The sequence below is a fragment of the Antechinus flavipes genome, chromosome 3, assembly GCF_016432865.1.
Source record: "Antechinus flavipes isolate AdamAnt ecotype Samford, QLD, Australia chromosome 3, AdamAnt_v2, whole genome shotgun sequence".
Classification (NCBI taxonomy): Eukaryota; Metazoa; Chordata; class Mammalia; order Dasyuromorphia; family Dasyuridae; genus Antechinus; species Antechinus flavipes.
The window spans coordinates 372,117,137-372,140,751 of record NC_067400.1 but is presented as its reverse complement, the minus strand read 5'-3'; the positions used below and the strand labels follow the sequence as shown (position 1 = coordinate 372,140,751).

Here is a 23,615-nt window from a genome sequence, read left to right as displayed (position 1 = left end):
CTACCTTGAAAATGGTCATTTACTGATTTCTTTCCCTTTCCCCTCTCCAATTCATCCCTACCAACATTAACTGTTTTTTTTTTTTGTTTTTGTTTTTGTTTTTATACCCAGGTAGAGGAGGATTGGTAAAGAAAGTTTATAGTAACTTTGATTTTTGTGAACCTGTCTTTCATTCCTTAATTTTGACTCTGGAAACTGTAGGCATTTGGTAGTGGAAGTAAAACTAGAAACAGCTTCTCAGCACTATTTGGTGACCTTGACTGTTCATTCTAATTTAATTCGACAGATTGCAAAAGTGTCTAAACTACCTCTGGTTGTGATTTTCACACTTTTGGAAAGCAAATTAACTCTTTCAAACCATAAGGAGACTTTTATGTTCTGTAGCAAGCAGTAATTTATAGAGTCATACCCTGGCTTGGAAGAGTAGCTACAGGTTCCCGTGGTGCCTAATTGGCAACCAAGAGTCTATTTAGACCCTGAGAGAATCCAGCTTAATGTGTTGGAAACTTCTTCTTGTAACCTTGATTTACTTTAAAATAAATTATAGTTTAGCAAATAACCACCACCACTTAAACTTGTAATATATTATTTTACATTGAGAAATGCATTTCATTATTTTGTCTCAAATTGAAATGTAAAGATTGAGGTTTTTGAAAAGCTTCTGAGATTTCGTGGTGATAATCTGTTTTTGGTTTTGTTTTTTTTTTTTCTTACAAAGACTAAAGAATTGGTCTCAGCTTGGCCAAAATTGCCATTTTTCTTCTTATGTAATAATATATGGCCGTTTTGTAATAAATGATCAAAGTTAAATGCTTAATAATACAATATTGCTGATAATAGTGCTATAATATAAATTAAAAGATATTGGGAAAGGAAATATATATTATATGGTTCTTTTAAGAGGTATTATCAGGATCTTGTTGAATGGAATTTTAAAAAATGGTTTTGTATCATTTGGTCACTTAGGTACAGTAAATGACATTTTCTATAGCATACTATAAACACTGTAATAGAAATTTTAATGTAGTAATAATAGTTTATATAAAGAGTGCCACAATTCACTATACTTGGGGTACCTAAATGTCATTTTCCTGGAGTGGTTTGTTGTTTATCAGTAAGTTATTTAGTCAACTGATAATTCTATTTGAGTTCATATTTGGTGATAGTCACTTGATAAAACTAATAAAATATATGTAGAATGTTGACTTCTCATCCTGAGAATGGTAAAAGTATGCAGACATTTATTCTTCTGATTTTTATTCCCAGCCTATCAAGAGAATTGCTCTCCTTTCTACACCTTTTCCTTGTGTTGTTGATGATGATGGTTTTTCACTACAAAGATGAAGGTGGTGATTGAATTCAAATTTGGGGCAAGTGATAACAGAAGTAAGCAAAGTGAAGGAGTGAGTTAATTGAGATAAGAACTAAGCAAATGGATGAGAATTGGTGGGAGAAGCCTAACATTTAAGTGTGGAATGGAAACTTCCATTTCTGACCTCTACTCAAAATGAACCAGAAAATATAGAGAGCTGATTAGGCAGGAACAGGGCAAGTGAAGTTTTTAATAAATTCTTCAGTGTTATACTTTTTTGAAAATTAAAAACAAAATGAGAACACTTCTAAAATATAACAACACATAGACATATGAAATGCTTTTCTTAGGAATTTTATGCTTTTCTAACTTGTACTGAAAACATCGTTAAGACTTGTTAGAAATTTAATTGAAATCTTCCCTTTGTAGTGTTTTTAATTCAGAAGTAAATCTCAAAATTTTCTTTAAAAAATCTTACTTTGCTATTGTTGATAGAATAATATATTTAAATGTCACCTTTAAATGACTCTCTGGATTAGGTAATAGAAATTGCTGAATGTTAGCAGGTAATTTATGCTTTTGGCTCTGTTCATTTTAACAACTTGTATGTTTTATATAGCTTTAAAATGAAGAACCAATAAAGAGAAGCAGTGCATTAATAAATAAGAAATAACTGGTGTTGGTTTCAAACAGAGACAGTTTAGTTCATCAGTCTTTGGTCTTTTGTTTTGTTTTCTTTTTGATTTTTTTTAATTATTAAAGCTTTTTATTTTCAAAACATATGCATGGATAATTTTTCAACATTGATCCTTAAATAGTCTTGTGTTCCAAATTTTCCCCTTCTTCTTCCTACCATCTCCCCTAGATGGCAAATAATCCAATGTATGTTATACATGTTAAAATATAAGTTAAATCCAATATATGTAAGCATATTTGTACAATTGTCTTGCTGCATAAGAAACTTTCAGATCAAAAAGGAAAGAAAATGAGTAAGAAAACAAAATGCAAATGAACAACAACAAAAAGAGTGAGAATGTTATATTATGATCCACATTTATTTTCCACAGCCCTCTCTCTGGGTGTAGATAGCTCTCTTCATTACGAGATCATTGGAACTGGCCTCAGTCATCTCATTGTTGGAAAGAGTCAAGTCCATCAGAATTGATCATTATATAATATTGTTGTTGCCGTGTACAATAATCTCCTGGTTCTGTTCATTTCATTAAGCATTTTTGGTTTTTCTTAAAGGAATAGGAATTTGACTTGAGATTTCATTGATACAGGGGAAAGCTTAGTAAGAAAATTCCCTCTACCAATACAGGTTATCACTTTTTCTGCAACTGCTAATCTTAGAATTGCCTAGAGCATTGAGAAGTTAAGTGATTTACCCAGCATTTCATAAGCAATGTTGTTCATAATGAGACTCAGACTACAGGTCTTCCTGACTCCCTGTTCGCTCTGAATTGATTTTGCCATAATTTCTTTCTTTAGTGTTTCTAAACAAACTTAAATATTCTTATGGGGTACACTTTTGTTGACTTTCGTATCTTTCTTTGAACACAATTTTGCTTAATATTTTACATAATCTGATTATTCATATCTCCATTCTAGTTTCCAAACTTTCTTTTCTCTTGTCATAAACAAAACTTCATTTGTACGTAGTTTCCATTATCAACCCATGATTTAACTAGAGAATCATTTATTTAGTCAGAATTTCAAAAGATGCTGAGAAATGATTTTTTTTTGTATATTAAAGTTAAAAGCAACTGAAAAAGAATTCTACTTTTAGAATGCAACATAGTATGAACACATTAGCTGAGAAGCTAAAAAATGTTTTTGGATACTTCCTAGCCTAAAGAGTGTGTGTGTGTATGTGTGTGTGTGTGTGTGTGTGTGTGTGTGTGTGTGTGTGTGTGTATATATATATATATATATATATATATATATATATATATGGTAATAATAGCTTTTTATTTTTCAAAATATATGCAAAGATAATTTTTACCATTCACCCTTGCATTTGAATCATCTGGAGTAAAATAATAATTTTGATATTGTTTGTCTAATTGGCTTATTTTCTACCATATCATTATTTATGAAAAAATGCAGATTTCCTATAAGATGTCACATGATCCGATTGATTTTGTGTAGGAAATGTATTGCATATATGGTCAACAATATTTACAACTATATTCCTTAAAGTTAAAAAAAATCAATGCCTGAGTATGTAACTTAAGAGTTTTGATTACTTCTTTTCAATTTCTATATGGCTGTTAGAGTATTATTCTTCCATTCACTTATATGATATCCAGTTTTCTAGAAAAGTTTCAAGATTTTGAGAGGAATATACTAGACTCCTCATTATTTTAAAGTTTAAGTTTTTGATCTTATCTGAACTTGCAGCCACATCTTTCCTTTTTGGTATCATACAAGATGTTGATTTTATGTTTTGCCTAGAATGAACTGCAGTTACTTCCATAGATAACTTTCCCTAGCATCTGTCACTGTTGTTAAATTCAGAAGAAATATGCTCATTGTTAGTTCTTCAGTTGAACTTTGAAGGACCCTATAAGAAATCTTACTCGTAATGTAATCCAGTGACTTCATTTTATAGTTTGGGGCAAGATCCTTTCTCATTTACCTAGTTATACAACACATATTATATTCAGATCTAAATGGCTATATTCTCTTTTTAAATTTAATTTTAATTTTTTCTCAATTATATATAAACTAATATTTTTAATGTTTTTTTTTTATTTTGAGTTCTAAATTATCTCTTCTCTCATTGCCCCTCCTCTTTGGGAAGGCAAGCAATTTGATATAGGTTATACATGTGTAATCATGTACAATGTTTCCATATATACCATGTTGCAAAAGAAAACAGACAAAAAAAAAGCCAAGAATAAAGAAATTCTTTTTAAATTATGTTTCACTTTGCATTCATATGCCATCAGTTCTTTCTCTGAAGCTGGTTAGCATTTTTTGGTCATTAGTCCTTTGTTTTGGATCATTGTATTTCTGAGAATAGCTAAGTTATTCACAGTTGATCATTGTACAATATTTCTGTTACTACAGATTTTCCTGGTTTTTCTCATTTCACTTTGCATGAGGTCATATAATATCTTCCAAGGTTTTTCTATCAACATCTCACTCATTATTTCTCATAGCACAATAGCATTTCATCACAGTCATATACCTCAACTTGTTATGCCATTCCCCCTTGTTATGCTAAAAGAATTTCCAATTCTTTTCTACCACAAAAAGAGCTGCAGTAAATATTTTTGTACACATAAGTCCTTTCCTTTTTCTTTGATCTTTTTGGGATTCAGACTTACTAGTGATATTGCCGGATTAAAAGTTCTATTTGGGCATAATTCCAAATTGCTTTCCAGAATGGTTGGATTGGCGCATAGCTCCACCAACAGTGCATTAGTGCCCCTATTTTTCCATATCCCCTCAAATATTTGTCATTTTACTTTTCTGTCATATTAGCCAATCTATTGGCTATTATTGTTTTAATTGTTTTAATTTGTGCTTCTTTAATCAGTAGATTTTAGAACATTTTTTCATGTGACCATAGCTTTGATTCTTTCATCTGAAAATCGTCTGTTCATACTAAGTAGCTATTCTCGAAACTTTCTAAAGAATACATACAACTGTCACATTATTTAACATATTTTTGGGATACATGTTAGGGATACAATTGATGTATACCATATTAACAGACCATAGAGCAGTCTCTTTACAAAATGAAACCTTTTTTTTTTTTTAAGCCGATAAACTCCTTAAGAGAGTGTTGTTATTATGAATGTGTTACATGTGAATACTGTGTATATATTCCCTCTCCACAACCTGCCCCTTTGAGAAATTGAAACTTAGCACCTTTGTGTTTTTTAAATCCTTTGCTGTTCATTCTTCCTTCTGGAAGAGGTCCAGTGATATCGAGAAGATGATGTCTCAGGACTTGCAAGTAAATTATATTTAAGTGAGGGAGGGCTATGCATTGGAATCTAGTGGCAAAACATAGGTCAGGATCACTGTTATGGTCCCAGATGTGATGGGAGATCAATCTGGCATTTAATAAATACTTGTAGATTGGTTGATAAATGAAAGTTGATAAAAAAATGAAGAGGGGGAAACTTGAGCAGATATTTATAGTCTATGATTATTAAACAAGAGTAACTAATAGAAGAGTAATTAGAAAAGTGTTAAGAAAACTAGAGAATATGGTGTCTCCAAAAGTAAAGCTTTAAAACAAGAGTTCTTAATCTGGAGCATATGATTTTTTTTTTTTTAGTAAATATTTTGATAGCTTTATAATTGTCTTAATCGGTAGTAATAATCCCATGTATTTTGTTTTATGCACTTAAACCATTATTATCAGAAGGAGTCTATAGCCATACTACAGAAAAATTTTAGAATCCCTGCTGTAAAGATTACCTGGGAAGAAAAGGGAAAGGTGATCTGTGTGGGAGGAGCAGAAGATGAAGCACAAAGAGGAGGCTGTTGGACTTGTTGACCATAGTGTGTAACTATAGGGAGCTTGAGGAAAGATTTAATGCAAGAACTGGCACCTTAGAAATTTTGTTCCCAAAATCAGAATCATACAGTTTGAGAGTTGGAAGGGACCTCAGTGAGTGCCTGTCTAGTTTAAACCATATGCAAAAAAAATCCTTTGTACAAGTGATTTTCTTGTCTTTACTTGAGTTTCTCAGTGAGAGAGAACCTACTGCCTCTTGAGACAACTCATTCTACTTTTTTGGATAGCTCTCATTGTTAGGAAGTGTTTTTCCCCCCTAACATAAAAGCTAGATTTCCTTCTTGGCAACTCATGTCCATTGTTCATACTTCTGTATTCTGACACCAAACAGAAAATGAATTTAATAATTGTTTCTGGTAACAGATCTTAAAATACTTGAAGATATTTATTGTATTTTTCTTCCCTCCTCCCCTTTTTCTTTTCTAATTCCTAGAACAGATTTTTTTTTTTGACATTCTTTGATATGGACTCATGCCTCTTCTACCCCTTGCCCTCTACCATCCTTCCACCTTCTCAAAGAAATGAGAAATAAAGTGGCTCCTGAAAAATGGAGAGGAAAAAATCTAATTTATTTTCCAATATTTATTAGTTATATGTGCAATTAATACATCTCCAATGTGAAGCACACCTGAATTAGGTGTTATTGAGTAATGAAAGAACTTTAAGATATGGTATCTGCTCTTAAAGAGTTTATGGTCTTTTCTTGACCTTTCCCAAGTTATCACTGCTTATCTTTAAATTGTTGCTCCCATAACTGAACAGTAGAGGACTTGATAAAACAAAGTACAATTATAATATCTTTGTTAGTGAAGGGATCCAGACCCATGAAATTGCCAGTTTAGTTTAATATAGCAGCTTAATATAAGTAATGAATATACAGGTTGGTAATTCCACTTAATTGAATAAGTGAAAAGCTTATTGGTGAGGGTGACAAACTGGTGTAGAATATTGAGAGAATGTCATTTCAAATAATATCTACCAAGCAATCTTCAGAGACCTATGGCAATATGAGATTCATCCCCATTACTTATTTCCCATAGTAAAATGTTATGATATATTTCTAAACTTATTAATTTTTTTTTTTTAATGGCAGGGGTAGCTAAGTGACAGTGGATTTAGCAAAGAACCTGGAATCATGGGGATCTGAATTCAAATCTGGATTAAGATTAGCTGTGTGACCTAGGCAAGTCACTTAACTTTGATTGCCAAACCCCTTCTCCCCAAGTCACATGACAGAAATTATTGGATTGCTTTCTTTGATGATATTTAGAACATTAAAAAGGCACTCATCACATTTTTACTGCATAAAAATATCTCAGTAGCTTTGAAAATAGGAAGGGGATGTATTTTTTCTCCCATCTTTTGCAGTCTCCCTATTATGTACCGAGGAGCCTTGTAAACTCTTAAAAATTAATTGGATTGAGTTGACTCAACTACTTAAAATTAAGTTAGCCTCATCTAAGAGTAGCTGAGCCCAGAATAATTGTAGTATAATGCAATCTTATCTAGAATTAGAATGACTTCAAATGAGGTAATATATGTCAAAGCTCTTTGTAAATTACAATGTGCATTGCACTTGTAAAGTATTATAATTGTTATTATGAAGATCTGAATTTGAGTCCTGCCTTAGAGACTGTGTGGCTCTGGACAGGCCACTTACCTTTCTGTTTCATTTCCTTGTCTGTAAAATGGATATAAAATTATTATAATATAGTAATTATTGTGAGGATCAAATAATATGTATAAAATGCTTTGAAAACCTTAAATATTAATTTTTTATTGTTTTCCTGTGTTTGTAAAAAAAGTATGGAAGCAAAAAATGGCTTAGTGTTGTTTCTTAAAGGTTAATTTAAGTTCTTAATGCTTTAAAAGGCAAGAGTTTTCTAGGGAGAGCTCTTAAATGCTTACATCTTTTAATTGTGGTTTGAAGTATCACTAGGTTTTAATTTAAAGGACTTTGGTTCAAATCCTAATTTTGTTAGTTGCTAGATTTGTGACCCTTGGTGATTCCTCAGTTTCCTTATCTGTAAAATGGAGGGCTTGCTTTAGATGATCTTTCTAAGGGCCCTTCCAGATGTAAATCTTATTTGATCAAGCCTGTGCATTCATATGCATATTATTTTATATAGAGATTAATTCTTATTTGATTAAAACATTGTAGTTTAATGAATGATGTCTTCAAACCATGTCCAATGGAAGCTACTCTTTCATGGTACCCATAGCTCCTTGCCTTTCCTCTGTGTAAGTCTTCTTTATATGTCCTCCATTTGTTTACAAAGATTCTTAGAAAAGAAGAGATAGCTCAGCTTCAAGCTCATGACTATTGCTGGTTCCCTCCTGATGCTAGATTAGTAATACCATTTTTTCATGTCGATGATACAGAATTATAGACTACGTGTATCCATAGCTGCTCATATGGCCATACAGGCCTTGTTCAAATGCCTAAAACCATTTAGTTCCTTTTAGAACTTTTTACAAGAATTTCATGTACAATAGGGTAAAATGGCCAACTTATTAAAGCTTGAAAAAATCCTTGGAAATTTCATTGACATACATTTTAGCTGTATTATGATAATGTTAGCTATAGTCTATACTCTATAAAATGTACACATGCATAATACAAAAGATTGTTTTTTTGTTTTCTTTTTAATGCAGTAGCTTCATTTCTACCCAAGAGAGCAGATATTGTTCAGAATATTTAGTAGGCAAATTGGAGGCAGATGCTTTCTATACCCTATAAGCTTTCTTGTCAGTTTGACCATCTTTTGTTAGATTGCTTTTTTAAAAAAGTAATACCTTTGCTCTTCAGGAATTATATACATTGTAATAGAGTAAAATGGCCAACTTATTAAGGCTTGAAAAAGTCCTTGAAATTTCGTTGACTGGTACATTTTGCATGCATTGTGATTATATTAGCTATAGTTCATAATCTGTAGAATTGAATTCTTTGGTGATTCTTACAAATGGCTTTTAAATGGTTAAAAACCAATTTGTAAGTGGTTGGGATTGAATTGCCAATTTCCCCTGGAAAACTGATTTCCAAAAACTTGTCTTCACTTTAACTAGCTTTTTGATCAGAAGATAGTATATCTACTTCCTATGTACTTCCCCCCCAAAACAAAACAAAACAACCTTGCCTCTTATAAAAATCTTAGTTGGACAAGTAATTAGTGTTTTTTTTTTTGTTGTTGTTGTTGTTGTTTTTTTTTTTTTTTTTTTTAGTTCATACAGTTTTTTTTCCATTCAAAGAAAATTTTGCGGGGGAATGAGGAACTGCGTTACCATTCAAGGCAATCCCTATTTAGATCAGTATTATATATAATCCATATAAATATTCCTTGTCTTTAGATATGCCTTATTTTTTAGTGATTTTTAAATGGACATTTTTATTCCTTCAGGGATTATCCAAAATTTTATGTTGCAAAGAAGCTGCATTGATAGAAGGATTTTCCCCTCTAAGAAATATCTTATCACAATAAAATTACAAAGAAATGTGAAAATTAGAGACATTCGATCTTGGCATTTTGTCATTTTTTAAAATATATTTGTAAGGAACTTACTTATATGTCATAATTAGAGTATAGGGACTGAGTCTTTGCTCCCAGAGCACTGAAAATTACAGAATACAAAAATTTAGAATAATGAGTTAAATAAAAATATCAGAATTATTCCTGAGCCAAATGGGGCTTTGCTATAGAATGATAGGGTCAGTCAGTGTTGGAAGCAATGGGTGCTTTTATTTGTTACACTTAAGAGAAGATTCAAAAGGAAGATTTAACTGGAGACATACTAGGAAACAAAATGCTAAGACAACCTAGGAATCTACTAGGACTACCATCTGATCTCCTACCCTTTACACTGGGATCAAGACTGACATCTCTAAACTAAGGCAGCCTGTCCATCTCCTCACAATGGGACTGGAACTATCAAATTTCTTTTGGACAGTGAAAATCTATGCTAGAAAAACTTCTTTTCTGAAAGCACAAGAAAAGATTATGGAATTTTAAATTTGTATCACTTAGATGTCAGTAATGTAGGAAAAACTGTATTTAACACAGCAAGATTTATCAAGATATCTTAAGTCTGCTCTTTCTATTCTGTGGGATGGAGACTATTTCATGACTTATGTCCTGTAGTCCTCTTACAATTTATTTTCATATAATGAATCTCAAAATTGACTTGAGAGTAGGTTTTATGTTGCTTGCCCCATGGGCCAAAATTTCTAGTTATAGCTATATGTCACATCATTAAGAATTCAATCTCAGACTGTTCTAGGATATTTATTTCTTGGATTCAATATTCTTAGCTGTTTTCTTGAAAGAAGATATATAGAAAATCAAATGAATGCTTTTGAGAAATGATCCTAGGTTGAGTAATTCTGATAACCAGCAATGCCATGCCTGATATTCTTAGAACTAGATTCAAAAGAAGTATAAGATATGGCTTCCCTGCCTGCAGGATAGTTATAGTTTAGCAAGCAGAGGAGATATTTGTTCATTCATAAAATATTAATGATTTCTGCTCTCTATAAGTTTCATGCTTCAAGTAGAGAGATAGGGCATGAATAAAAATAAGGGGGGGAGAAAAGCAAAAATTACCTAAATGCCTAGCATGTTTCATATACTGTGCTAAGCATTTTATAAATATCTCATTTGAATCTCTCAATAATCCTTTGTTAGGTGCTATTATTGTCCCTGTTTTATAGTTGAGGAAACTGAGAGGAACCTTCAGTTAAATGACTTACCAAGATTTACATTGTTAAATAAGTGTCTGAGACTGGATTTGAACTCAGATCTTCTGACTCAAGGACTAGTACTCTACTACATGGCCAGCTAGAATAAATAGAAAAGGTATTATTCTACATTTGTAGAATATAGAATAATAAATTTTAAATATAGAAGGTAAATTAGGTTGTAAAACTATATTTCCCAATTCAGCATGGAATTTGCTCATTTTGTAGAACTAGGTGACGTAAAGGAAACTTCTGTTAAGATTAGATATTTACATATTTTAAAAAAAATATCTTTATTCAATTCTTCTACCCCATTAGGCCAGCATTTAAGGGAAATATTAAATAAGACATTACTGGTTTTTTCTTTTGTTTGTCTATCTGCCTTCCTTCCTCCCCAAGTATCACTTGCTTGATCTTTAAATATATCAAGGGTGTGTATCCTTTAGATTATCTGATTTTTTTGCTTTTCAAATCATTATATTTTATTTCTAGTATTGATGTATGGATTATATTACAGTGTTCCTGAGCAATAGTTGCAAAGCTTGCTACAAACAGATCCAGAGTCCAGCCTTAATATTTTGTTTTTCTTTTCTGGTTCTGGTTCATTTCAGGATATGGTACAACACCTAAGATTACTCCTTTCATGTCCAGGACAGCTTTGAGAAAAAGGAATTCTTCACAGCAGGGTAAGGAAATGAGTGGTGTACAGTGTCCCAGAGGGCAAAGTTTCATAGTGAAAATTTTTTTCTCATTGAAGTTGCTTTAAAACTTAATGTTCCATTATTAGTGGTAATATATTCTTGAGTATAGGCTAGAGTAATCTTTTTTCTTTTTCCTAGTAAGGAAACAGAATGGTAGTAGCAGAATAAAAAGAAAGTATTATAAGGTTTTCTATAGAGTAGTCCCCATAGCTCCCATGGCAATGAACACTTCTTTTTCCATGATAATGGGGGGAAAGGAGAAAAAAGCAAGTAAGGAAGGGGGAAGAGGGGAAAGAAGGAAGAAAAGAAGAAAGAATGATGGAAGGAGTAAGAAAGGAAGGAAAGAAATAAGGATTTGAGGCTGAATTTGAATTTTAGAATTTCCAGACTCCAGGTTCAGCATTCTATTCCCCAACACCAAGTTTGCAGGGACTTATGTACTTTACATATAGTCTCATTTATGCTTTATAGGAACTGATGTCCCCATTTTATAAATGAATCTGAGACTCTCTGAAGTTGAGTGGCTTGTACATGGTTACAAGATTTTTGTCAAGGTGAGATTTCAATTTATATCTTCCTAACTCCATGTCCAGGCTTCTTCTCACTACGTTGCTTCAATAATTATTCATTGTCATAGTCATTTCTTTCATTTACCACATTTTTAAACTAGGGCTGAGTTAGAATTGTCAAAACTTGGTGTCAGTTAATTTGGATTTCTTTCTAGTTCTTTAAAACTTGATATAGATTGACATTTTTATTATTTCCTATTTAATCTTCTGGTAGAGTTTCTGATAAACTATGAGATGACTGAAAGACAAGCAGTAAGAGGGAGTGTGGAACAGAATTCAGGGAAGAAGCTTGGCTTAGATAATCAACTGTAAACTGTAAAAATAAATTGTAAACAACCAAATATTGGTTATAGTAAAAAAAAAATTGTTAGTCTGATGGGTCTATTCTCCATGACACTCAATCAGTTATACATCCTTCAGGCAGTGCAAGTAAGATGCTATTGGACATGCCTTCCTATTTGGGGAGGTACCCCTTAAATGCCTCCCAAAAAAACTGCCATACTGTGTAATCATATCAGGTTGGTTGGGTAATTCCTCAGATTTATCTGCTCTGATAAACTTCCTTAGCAGCTTCTTTCTCCTTCACTTCCCCAAAATATTACCAGGAATACTAAATTAGGAAAATCTCTATATAAACACTGCAAGAGAAGCTCGGATACTCAAAGAAAGGGAAAAAGTATAATGGAGTAGGAGTCTAGTTCCTAAAATACTATTTAAAAAAAATTCTCCTTAAAAAAACACATAAAATACAAATAAGCTGCTTCATGTATAATTTTAGAGAGAATATTTAGCAGAGGTATTTGGCAAGAAAATATGTTCAAAACCATAAAACTGTGCCATTTTAATGTGTGTATACATTCACACTCTTTATATTCTTGAGTTATTTAGTTGTTTGGAGGGTCATTTCCCACTGCTGCCATGACAAATAAATTCAAACCATTGACCAAACATAAAGGTAGAAAGGACATCCCATTTCTGAGTTCTTTTTTTTTTTTTTTTTTTTTTTTTCCCCTATTTGGATTGGATCCAGTGCAAATGAAAATGCACTCCCATTTCTTGCAACAAGTTTCATTGTTAAGAGTTGAGCTCCATTCCTGATAGCTCTCCTTTTCAGGTAAAATAGTTTAGTAAGTCAGTCTCATGATTTGAATATATTGAAAAGTCAATGGAATGTTCCAAGATTATTATTTTGATAAGAGGACTCTTTGTAAATTGTTTTTGGCAGTGGGTTTTGGATCTAAAATATTTGCTACCTATTCCTCAGGTTAAGATTCTAAAAATGAAAATTATACTTGTCCAGTACTTACTCCCATATTATTTTCCTCTCTGCTACATTGCATAAACATATTTCTTTAGGAATTTGATACTATTTGAGATAGTCAGTTCTGGTATAGCAAACATATGTGTTCCTAGAAATCACCATGCTATGCAAAATCATACAATAAAAACCACAAGGTTTTAGAAGAGAAAGGAGGTTAGGAGAAAAACATTAAAAGACTTCATTAGTGACATTAATAAAAGATAGGAACTTAATAAATTAATGTTTTATGCATATGAATAGTTAAGAAATACATAAAAACTACAGTTCTTGGGCTTAATTTGTGTCCTGATTCTCTCAGTTCTAGGGCTGGCAAAGTCAAGTCACTGTAGGTGAGAGGGTTCCCTTGGTGATCCACAGCTCCAGGCTGTAGGCATTGGCTATGATGGATGGGGGTGGGTAGGCAGGGAACCATCCTTCCTCAGCCCACAAGTTTTTTTTCTGTACCAGAAAATAATCATTTAGCATGGTAATTTACCTTGAAAAAGACCTGGTTTGCTCTTGGAAGTAGACTTTGGAAAAGTTGCAGTTTTTGAGTTAGTATGAGGTTTTCTGGGTTCTCAAGGACAAAATCATATGAAAGCAAACAAAATTTAAGCTCAGATTGTTCTCTAGTTTATCAATTGTGTAGGAACAAAAATGAGTTTCAAAACATTCAAGGCTCTCCATAATTTAGCTCTAGCCTATTCTTCCAGCCCATATGATCCTAGAACTCTTCTCCTTACCGTTGATTTGCATGAATCACTTTGCACTGATCATCTGGAGTTCACCAAATGTGTCACTCGCTATAATTCATTAAATGAAAGAGAAGAAAATGTTAAACATACATTTAAGTCATCTTTGTTTTTCATAGTAAGATTCAGCATATTTGTTCTGGATTTTATTGTCCAGGAAATTTGGAGATTAACTCTAGTCTATCAATTTTTTTTTATTTTATTTTTTTGGTAAAATGAATACCAAAGATTGTTATCAAAAGCATGCACATCCTTGCAAAAGTGACTGATTAGTTAAATGCAATGTAATACTAGGACTAGTATGACAAATTACCCACTTGCTACTTCTTTTTCTTCTTTATGATTTCTTGAGTTGAATTAGTTCTCTCTAGGTCTGTACCTTACTTTTGCTGTTTGACAGAACTTAAAATCTACATTAGTCTATTTTAGTATAAACGATTTATTTTTCATTATGTAGTAGTTCTCATAATGGTGTTTCTAAATTATTTGAAATTTTAATGAAAATTGTGTTTAAAATTAAAATAGTTTTCTATTCATTTGTTGTATCGAAGCTCTCATGTCTACTTCTGATAATCCTGGCCTTCATTAGAATTTCCCCTCTCCTTTTATCTCTCCTCTCTTCCTTTCTTTTCCTTTCTTTCCTTTCTTTGTAGTAGTATTCTTTGGAATGAGTATTGCAAAATATTCTTTGCAAATGAGAACTTCCTTTTCCATTGATCAAATCTTGAATTCACCTTTTTGTTTAAATATGTATAAGAGTATTTGACCCAAGGTATTGTTTTGCATTTAACAAATTGCTACATTTCTCTTCCCTTTCAACCCCCCAACTTTGACTAGGATGAGACGCATAGTATGGTTTCCTCCTTTTGCTTTTACATGTTTTAAGAACCATTTTGATTTGGGGTTATGGCAGCTCTCACATTAGATAAAATGTGCAAAGCAATAAAATAATAACTACATAGTAGTTTATATTCTTTAGCTTTTTCATAGAGCTAGTTTTTCTGAACTGCTACTAAGTTTGTGATTAAAAATGGTCTTTTTATTTCATTAAATGAACTTTCCCACATAGTTCAGCTTTTGGAACCATATATCTATTGTTTCTATCATAAGTTTTAAATTCTCATAATGATTCTAAGGACATACATATTTTCTCCTCTTTAGTAGTAATTTATTTCAATTTCTTTTCAGCTAAGGATTTGTTAAACAACAATTGTGTGCCAGCATTGAAGCATGGTGTTGGGGGTGAGGGAGAATTATGAAGACAAGAACAAAATTATTAATATCATCAAGGAACTACCATTCTATTGAGTAAAAATAACATGCATGCCATTGAATATATAGAAAATATATAAATAAACACAAAGTACAATCCAGAGAGTGAGAGAATTGATGACTTTATAATCATCTTATCAAGATTATTTTCATTGTATAATTCAAGAATAATAAAGGCTAAGACAGAGTTTGAAGTATGCAGGCAAAAACCCGATGGATGTATTTGATTGGCTAATTTAAGTACTCTGAGGTAGATATTCTGTAAAATTCATGGATTCTAGGACTACTACAACTGCCTTCTGACTGCAGAACAGATTGTTACCTGTGACTCTCTTGGATCTGAGCATAAAAAATCTCTTCCTGGAGGTGATGCTTGAACTGAGGCTTGAGGGGAGGCTATAAATTCCAAGACGTAGTTCTGAGGAGGAAAGAATATTTTAGACCTGTGCAAACAATCTGTGTAAAGCATGGAAAGAGTAAGTAGAGCATCCAGGAAACAGTAAGGAGTGTAAAGTCCATGCAAAGAAGTAAGGTGTAGTCAAGCCTGAAAATTTAAGTTGGAGCCAGATTTTAAAGTATTAACTGCCAAAATGAAGAGTTTATGGATCCTGGAGGCAGTAGAGAGCTTTAGTATGGAGTGGAGTGACATAGTCCAGTTTGTACTTTAGAATATCAGGTGTTCTTTCTCTGTGGCTGCTCAGCAGAGGCTCCCAGGTGGTTTCAAAATTTAGCTTCACCCGCCAACTGCTGCCATGGCCGAGGAAGGCATTGCTGCTGGAGGTGTACTGGATGGTTAGCACTCCTCTCCAAGAAGTGCTGAAGACCGCATTCATCCACCATGGCTTAGCGTGTGGAATTCATGAAGCTGCCAAAGCCCTGGACCAACGCCAAGCCCATCTTTGTGTTCCTGCTTCCAACTGCGATGAACCATGGATGTAAAGTTGGTTGGAGGCCTGTGTGCTGAACACCAAATCAGCTTGATCAAGGTTGATGACAACAAGAAGCTGGGGGAACGGGTAGGCCTCTGTATAACTGACAGAGAGGGAAAACCTATAAAGTGGTTGATTGCAGTTGCATTGTTGTTAAGGACTATGGCAAGAAATCTCAAGCCAAAGATGTCATCGAAGAATATTTTAAATGCAAGAAATGAATGAATAAAAGCTTTGGTCTGATTTTTAAAATATATATATATATCAGATGTGTGGAGACTGAATTTGGAACAATCAGAGAGACCAGTTAGGAAACTATTGAGGTAAACTGAGATGAGAAAGGAGTGATGAGTCCTGGATGGCTTTTGACAACACCTTCCAAAGTAGGAGTTAATTACTGACGTGCCTTTTAGACCTTCAGTCCAGGTTTACAGCAACCATAACTACCTAATAATCAATAAGAGTTGTCTGACCTAGCACTTTCCCACCCTTGGACAGCAGTCTGGAATCTGAGGAAATTCTGCAGCCAGACCTGGTGGAGAATTCCTGCTTGTCTTTTCATGGAACTATATGTAAGTCATAATGGCTCTATCCAACCATATCCAGGTGCTCGTGTAAATTGTGATAAAGTGCTTAGAAAACTGGTAAAGGGAAGGACTTTGAGAAGAGAAGGACTTAGCAATGAATAGTCCCTGTAGAGCACTCTAGCTACTTGGCTGAGGCCTCTGCTACCCCAGGCAAGCTAGCCACCCCAACAAGGGCTAAGATGGAGATGGCACATGCCATTTGGACAAAACCACTGCCATCCCCTTCCCATGTACCCCGATAGAGGTAAACAGGATCAGACATACCTAGTAATAACAGTTTCCTCTCCCTTTTCTTTACTCTCAGGCTGTTGTCTAGGGAACAAGTCCTCTAGAGATTTTGACCCCTGCTTTTTCATTAGCTACTGAAGACCTGGAAAAGTAACTTCTTGTCATGGCATGGTTAAAATGGCATTGTAAGGTCAAAACGATACGACTTCAAAAGTGGAAACGACAGTAAAAAAGATATATTACCATCTGCCTTCTCCCTCTTCTTTCCACCTCACCACCTGATGAATTATCTTTACCTATTAGAATGTAGGCTTCTTTAAAGCAGAAATGGTCTTTTTGTATTCTATCCCTTGGCATATGGCTAAGTGTCTCATAAGAAACATTTCAATAACTCATTCAATTATTCATTCACTCACCGTGAACTGCCTGGCCAAGAGACACCATGATATAAGAAAGAGGAGAAACAAAAAGATGCTTATGTAATGGAGCTCCCTGTGGAACCACCATTGCCTGGACCTAATAGAGCCTTGTCTTGCCACTTAACTCTCTATTTGCCTTTTGTTTTACAACTCTTTCACTATGGCAGACTTTGTGACTGGGCCCTCAGGGGACTCTGGGGTCTTCAACCTTATGCTATAACCTTGCTCAGTGTGAAAATGGTCTTGTGGCAGTGCTCCACAGTGGTGATAAAAAAACAATTGACAATTCTCCAATGGAGCCTCACTTACAAAAACCAGTTTTCTACTTGGAGAACCATCACAAAATCTTATTTTCTATGCCATTCATTTATCTTTGATTCCTGGGATTCTTGAAATATGCTTGCTAATCCAATATCAGTTGAAATAAATCATGTTCTGTACCCTTATTGTCTATAGTTCTGTTTCCAAGTACTTACTCAGCTGCCAACCATAGAGGCCAACTGGAATTACCTGGGAGCCAAATAACACTGAGTTCCATGGTAAATATCATTCATATCCAAAAGTGCGTAGTATTACCAGAGCAAATACCCTGCCTTTTCACTCTGCTCTTAGCCAGTATTGTAATGTGGTGGCTCAGTGTGGTACTGAATCTGGAATCAGAAGTCCTGTGTTCTAAACCTGACCCCATTATTTATTATCCATGTGATCATGACAAAGTCTGTTTAGCCTTTCAGTGTCCCAGTGTACTAATTATTAGTACTAATAATCAAGCCACTAATGTGAAAAAATATTTTTGGATTTGTACTACTTGAACTTATAATTATGTAATAGTTTTTGACTTGGAAATATACTGTGTCCATTTGAATAATCTAATCACTTCAGAGGATACATTATTCACACTAATTGGGACCTAGATATAATTATAATAATAATTAAGAATAATACAGAGTTTATAGTATAGATGCAAAAAATATATGGATTGATCTTTTTGACTGATTTAAATACATTGAAGTAGACATGCAGTCAAGTTCATAGCTTATGTACCTACTTCTATAATGAATATTTTGGCTGTCACCCGTGTCTCATATGGAGGGGCTTTCGTAGTGGGTAATATTTGAGCTGAGCTTTGAAGGGCACTGGTTAGAAAAAGCACAGGTGAGGAGGTAGAACATTTCGAAATGGGGAAAACCAACCTGTTCAGAGGCCAGTAGACTGAAGATGAAAAGTAATATACAGGGAAGAGCAACTCGACTAGTTTTCCTGAAGTATAAGTGTAAGAAGGGAACAAGAAGGGGCCTGATTGTGACCTTCTGATCCTGTCAATACCAGTCATATCTGTTCTCTCTGAGGGCCTGAACTCTATGGGATTTGTAGGCATAACCACAAATAGTAATGTGCCTTCCATTCTAGGACATTGATTTTGCTACTTAAAAAGAAATGTAGTGCCACAATTACAGGGTCCTTATTATCATCACCATCATGGAGTGCTACCTTCTGCCTCAACTTGCTAACTTCTTGGACCTGTTGGAGCTGGCTGTCACCAGATAGAGTCTTCACGGAACATATAATCTATTCATATCATCCCTGGAAGTGAGCAGCAAGAAGGGTTTCTAGACCTATTTTCAGCTATAGGAATACATGGTGAATCCATCAATCAGCCCACATTTATTATCTTTCTATGTACCAAAATGCTTGGTGCTAGAGATATGAAGATAAGAATGAATCATTAAATAGTTCCTAACCTCAAGAGTTTTGTCTTTTAGGGGGATGAGGAAGATCAGTAGAAAGATGACATACACTATATATACAAATAACTATGAGATAGTATTTAAGGTCCCATTAATTTTGGACTCTGTAGTTGTTCCTACCAATATCAGCATTTTATCAGCTTTGTCCTCCAAGATTTAAATTGACTAGAGTGTAGAGGTCTACTTGGATGACAGTTAATCTTTTTCTAAGGTCCTGAGCTCCATAACAAGTCACAATGAGTAGGATTGGTCCTAGTTTGTGAGCAAGGCCTCTGTGCAAAGTTAAAAGTATGACAAGAAAAATTCATTTTGATGATAGATTGGCAGGGAGTTAGATCAGACCTCCAGCAAGTAGATCCAGTAAATGTTTGTCTCCTTAGAATATTTTTAAAATGCTGTCTCCATTGTGTCTTTCCAAACCACAACAAACAGACCTAAATGTCATCATTAATAGCTTCTTATTGAACATCTACTACTTTCTCTTCCTCAAAATGTTTTTAAGTATTACATTGTTTGTGTTGACATTATGCCCAATTATTTCATTTAAACTCAAATCATTGTTAACAGGCTTCTAAATTATTTGCCAATAAGAATTCTTACCTAGCTAATATAAATAATATCTTAACAAGGTCACAGAATTTCCTTTTTATTTTCTCTCATAATGCATTCTTTCTATCTTAAACAATAATAACCACTACCATCACCACAAACAAAAAACCCCATGCATGTAACAAATTCCAAGTTAGACTCTAAAAGTTGTCATTGACTATTTTGAAAGTCTACTTGATTCATTCATTATAGAATAGTTAATTATCTAGAGACAGATTATCCAGTTTATGCCTTTTCCTCCTCTCCCTTTTTCTCCTCCTCTACTGTTACATACCCTTTGGCCATTTTAGTGATCATTAATTAGTACCTCTACCACAAAGCTATAAGGAGAAGAGGAGGTTAAAGCACAAATTATTTAAATCTCCTGATTGCTAGGTATTACTTCAGGATTTTGGGGAAAGGATACTGAAACCAAGGGGTTTTTTTTGTTTGTTTGTTTTTTGTTTTTTTTTTTTTGCTTTTTGCTGAGGTAATTGAGGTTCATTGACTTGTCCAGGGTTAAGTTAAGAACTGTTAAGTGTCTGAAACTAGATTTGAAATCAGGTTCTCCTGACTTCAGGGCTGGTGCTCTATCCACTGTGCCACCTGGCTGCTCTTGAAGGTAACGTTTTAAAATATTTCTTGTTTTGAACTAAAAAAGTCCTTTCCTAAAAGTATTTTCATGATAAAGGAGTTCTTTTTGTGTGTATGTATCTGTGGGAAAAAAGGGGACTGTGTTTACCGGAAATGACAAAGCTTAAATGAAAGGTTTAGCAAGCTGCTTGCCACTCTTTGGGGATGAAGTAGCTCCCTTACATATAGCTTTTGCACAACTATCCCTAGCTCTGTGTAATTTAAAAATCAAATCACATTTTGTAATAACTACCATTAAAAATATAAATATTAACTATTAATAAATATGTATTAATTTAACTACTATTACAATATCTTCAATTGTATATAATATATATAATTATATTAACATTATATTCAACAAGTACGTATCTGTATGTGTTTACTATCTTCAGGTTTAGTCAGGTAATGTAGTGTACATAGACTAAAAAAAATGTTGTTTTTGCTGTCAAGGAAAATTTGGGGTCAAAAGATTCTGGGTTTGAATTCTGGCTCCTTACTATCAGATATTGTGACTATTAGATGTGTAACCTCTTTGAGCTTCTGTTTCTTTATTTTCAAAACAGCGGCTGTCGTGATCATAGATTTATCCCTCGAAAACCTCACATGTCTAATTTTTTTTCATTTTACAACCAAGAAAAGTGGAATTTAGAGAGATTAAGTGTCTTACCTACGGATTTAAGCTATCTATTATATTGAAATTGTTTGATTGTCTAATAGATTCTACTTTTGATTGCTTTTATTAAAGCTTGCAAAGTGTTTTCCCCTTAAGGCATATAGTATAAGTCCATTACTTTTGTTGTTGTGGTTACTATTATTATTACCAATTTATATATGAGGAAAATTTAAGCTCTTTGAAGGCAGGTATCATTTCTTTCTTGTATTTGTATCCTTAGTTCTTAACTCAGTGCCTAGTAGTAGTAGCAGAATAGGTGCAGTTGATTGACTGAAGTGGCTTTCTTTGGATCCTATATACTTATGTATCAGTCAAGATTTGAACCCATGTCCTTCCTTATTCCAAATTTGGTATGCTTTCCATGTGAACATAACTGCTGGAGCTTTTAGTGGACAGGTGCCTCTTTTGTTTAATGGTGTTTATAAATATGGTACCAGCCTCATAGAATTGTAAAAGCCACTACTTCAAGTTGTAATATGCTGTATTCTGTATACATGCTTATGAAATGAGAACTTGCACCATGGACTTTACTTCATGATAGATAACTGAATTAGGATTGATCTCTATTTACAGATTGTCAGAACACCATAGTGACTTTTACTGATTCTTGCAGCAGACAAGTATTAAGGTGATCTTGTCTGTTTTATAGATTTGAAGACTAAGTTAGGCTGAGTGACTTGCTTGATATTGTAGAAAAAGAAGAATGAGTGTTTCTTTAAACTTAACTAATTGCTCATTTTAGACAAGTCAGTTCCTTGATGGTAAGGACTCAATCTTAATTATATTTGTATCTCCTTTGGTACCTCACACTGTGTGGACACTTAGCAAATGTTTCTAACGGAAATGTGAAAATCTGTATGTAGAATTTCTAGGCAGATGGTATTGTACCCACACTTTGGTACAACAGTGGGATTGAATGGAGAATGTTTATGCTTCTGCTAGTGATTGGTGATTGTGATCTGTAGAAAATTATTTTAGTATCATTCAATCTGTAAACATTTATCAAGTATCTACTCTATGCCCAGCACTGTGCTAAGATAGAAAAAGAGGCAAAGGATGATCTTTGTCCTTGGGAAGCTCACAATCTAATGGGGAAGACAACAACAAGCAAACAAATACATACAACTAAGCTATATACAGATTACAAAAGGAAATTATTAACAGAGAGAAAGCACTAAAATTAAGAGGAGTTGACAAAGTCTTCCTGTAGAAGATGGGATCTAGATTGGGACTTGAAGAAAGCTAAGGAAACTAATGGATGGAGATGATGAAGAATAGCATTCCAGGAATGAGGAATAGTTAGTGAAAAAGGCCAAAATGGAGAGATGAAGTGTTTTGTTTATGGTGTAACAAGGAGACCAGAGTCATTTGATCAAAGTACATGTAGGGGAGTAAGAGAAGAGTGGAAAAGAAGAGAGATTAGGTTATAAATGGCTTTAATGCCAAGTAGAGAGATTTGGGGAAGGGGAGAGGGGGCATGGGGACCATAGAAAGTCTCTGTAGTTTATTGAGTAGGGAAGGGTAGGGATTTAGAAAAATCATTTTAGTGGCTGAATGGAGGATGGCTTACCGACTTGGGAGAGACTTGAGGTAGATCCACCATCAGACTATTGCACTAGTCCTGCCATGATATGATTAGTCAGCACCAAAATGGTGGCAATGACAGAGGACAGAAAGGGTGTACTAGACTGACGTTGACTGACCATGGCAACAGATTTGATATTAGGAATAAAGTTAAGAACAGGTCGTTTTAAATGGGGAAGATGAGGAGAAGGTAAAATTTGATTCAAAAGGAAATGATTATATTAAGTGCTCCCATACTTTTCTCATAATGGTTTTCAGAAAAATAAGTTTTAATTTTATGCCATTTCACTAAGATGATTTTTCTGAAAGTACATTTAAAACTTTGGTTTGTAGTTTTATTTGGTTTAAAACATTAGGCTTTTATTTTTTTTTTTAATATGACATAATTTTGCCTTAAAAACATCTTAGGTTGGCACTTCGATTTTATGGGAGTAACATTACCAAAGCTTTAGCTTGTTTGCTCATTATTGTCAAAAAAAAAAAAACAAACAAAACTCTACAATTCTTGTAGGAGTAATCTTAAAACCCAGTACTCTAGATAGAAAACTATAATGAAAATCATGCAAAATGTATGCTACTTCAACCATGGTGGGGAGGTTTGGGAGAGGATGAAATTATTTATACATTCACTACCTGTGTTTGGAGTTGGTTAATACACCACCACCCCTCCTCCCCCACTAGAACACTTTTGATTAGGAAAATATTAAACAGGCCTATATAGATTTTGATACATTAGGCCATATTACAAACTCACTAATTTAGTTATCCAGTGGCTCTCAAGTTTTTTGATCCCAGAATCCCTTTACATTAAAAAAAAATTTTGAGTAGCTTTTATTTATGTGGGTTCTATCTATAGATTTTTATTGTACACCCAATGAACTTTTGTTTTTCTAGGTTATATGTACTGATATTTATTATAGTAAAAATTAAAACATCATAGTATTATTATTAAAATAAGAATAACCTTAAGGATCTCCCAGATCACAATTTGAGAAACATTGCACTATTCTATTTAAAAACAACATGATTTTAAACTATATTTCAC

The 23,615-nt window shown here is 33.6% G+C and overlaps 1 protein-coding gene and 1 pseudogene across 7 annotated transcripts in view; both read left to right on the top strand.

The window, feature by feature from the left end:
- The first annotated feature begins 11,172 nt into the window (after window positions 1–11,172).
- GTDC1 (glycosyltransferase like domain containing 1) overlaps window positions 11,173–23,615 on the top strand; it is a 544,967-nt gene continuing 532,524 nt past the window's right edge. For 3 of the 7 annotated variants that reach the window (XM_051985824.1, XM_051985825.1, XM_051985823.1), the window contains exons 1-2: window positions 11,174–11,270; window positions 11,757–11,839. The gene's annotated coding sequence lies outside the window, so the exon portion shown is untranslated. Of the gene's footprint in view, window positions 11,271–11,756; window positions 11,840–23,615 lie in introns of all 7 variants that reach the window. The other 4 variants (XM_051985820.1, XM_051985818.1, XM_051985822.1 and 1 more) reach the window with 3 other exon arrangements.
- LOC127554376 (40S ribosomal protein S12-like) lies at window positions 15,931–16,359 on the top strand (annotated as a pseudogene).